Here is a 2256-nt window from a genome sequence, read left to right as displayed (position 1 = left end):
GTGTAAAATCGTCGAAAAGTCAATGTATTTATGATATTTCTCGCGACGATTTGTTTTTTCGTATATCAACATATTGTGTTCAGGCCAGCTTGTTCATTTATCTCCGCTTATCTCGAAAGACACTTGAACGTATATCTTATCAAGTTTTATCGTACGTAATAAGATGAAATGATGTAAAAATTGATAACCTAGTCGGCACGCGCGCGGATTACCCGGGGGACGCGGTTAATTTAAATTTAAAACACGGAGGGTTTTGACGTCATGGAATATTTGTTGTTAAAGTGACGTAGAATGGAAGTATTTTTAAACTTAATTTTAACATCATTGTAGTACTTAAATATGCTTGACTCTTGAACCTATATCACGTGTATTTCTTAAAACGAATCTCTCAATCGCGTTTTATCGTACGGAATAAGTTGAAATTATGTAAGTTGTATGATACTTGATAACCTAGGCGAGAAGATAGTGTTCGCGCGCGCGTGCGTGGATTACCCGGGAGGTGGGGGTTGCCCGGGGGCGCGGTTAATTTGAATTTAAAACATGGATTCCCTCTGAAATAATTCATGTACCTAAAATTGGACCGCAAGTTTTTTATTCTTTTTAGCGGATTCTCTATGGGAGTTTAACATTACAATAAAGTTAATAGGTCCAGTTTGGGGTACTTTTGGTCCGAAGTGAGGTACATAGGGCCGAAAATGGTTACTTTGGTCGTTTTTAGGGTACTTTTGGTCTATTTTGGTCCATTTTTGGGTACATCAGAAAAGCAGTTGGAAAAACGAAGAGCCTTAATTTTTTCCCACTATCCCCAAAAAAAATACGATAAAAACCACTTACCTATATTTTAATTACGGTAAATTAAAAATACTTAATTAATGTACTAAGTTACATTTAAAAGAACCTTTTGTAACAATTCCAATATGTAAATATAGTTATAAGGATTGAAAAAATACTTAACGTAAGTGGTTTTACTGATAAACTCTAAAGGAATTTAACATTAATGGTTATCTTAGATTATTGTTTTTAATTTTATTCAAGTTCAAAACGTATTAAGAGTCCTTCAAAGTGCTATAAAAGGATTTTATTTATAACAAACTAAATTCATAATTTCTTCAAACTTTCAATTCGTTATAATTTGAATTTAAATTAAAACATCGTGGATTATAGGTGCGTAATCTACTATTAGACCGAACGGATTATAAAATACTTAAAGTAACTGGTTTTACTGATAAACTCTAAAGGAATTTAACTTTAAAGGGTATCTTAGATTGTTGTTTTTAATTTTATAAAAGTTCGAAACGTATAAAGAAAGGATTTTATTTACGATCTAAATTCATATTTTCTTCAAACTTAGAAGTTAGTTTGAATGAAATACTTACTAATACCTAAATAATGGACTTTAGAGTGGATAAGATTTGTAAATATCATTTTGAAACTAATAATTTTCACGCTTAATTTAAATCAAGCAATTACATTTTTAAAAATGAAAGAAGTTAAACAATATAAAAAAAATTAAATATTGTAAATATTTTTAGGCAATAAAGAAATTAAGAAATGTTTTAATTAAAATATCTTTTATTTTCTACAATAGTTACCTTTTATTACTATACATATTCCAAAATTGAATGGTAACCACGTATGCGTAACAATTTCATTTAAATATTGTAAATATTTTTAGGCAATAAAGAAATTAAGAAATGTTTTAATTAAAATATCTTTTATTTTCTACAATAGTTACCTTTTAAAACTATACATATTCCAAAATTTAATGGTAACCACGTATGCGTAACAATTTCAATATGTAAATAAAGGTATAAAAATACGATAAAAACAATTTACCTATATTTTAAATACGGTAAAATACAATTCTTATACACAAATAAAGTCGGGAAGATACTATAATATATTTCAGATATGCAAATACATAGAAAATACTATAAAACATCTAAACTCTACTTTTAATGCAACAAAATACAATTCCGATATTCAAATATTTAAAAATACTTAAAAAATTTACTAAGTTACGATTAAAAGAACCTTTTGTAAACACGCTTTTAAGTTTTCTGCTCTCTTCCAACTATCTTGCAATATTTTCAATCCAATTATATCTGTTTTTATATCTTTAACTTTATTTATCAGTACAATTTCTCTTTGACTAGCTTCATCTAGCTTAAATTTACACTCTTCAATATGCTTTTCCATTTCTTCCAAATGCTTTCTTATTTCTTGCGCATCTAACCACGTCACATTATACTCTTC

The sequence above is a fragment of the Leiobunum rupestre genome, chromosome 3 (assembly GCF_980474605.1).
Source record: "Leiobunum rupestre chromosome 3, qqLeiRupe1.1.hap1, whole genome shotgun sequence".
In the NCBI taxonomy this organism is placed as follows: Eukaryota; Metazoa; Arthropoda; class Arachnida; order Opiliones; family Sclerosomatidae; genus Leiobunum; species Leiobunum rupestre.
This window is presented reverse-complemented; position numbering follows the sequence as displayed.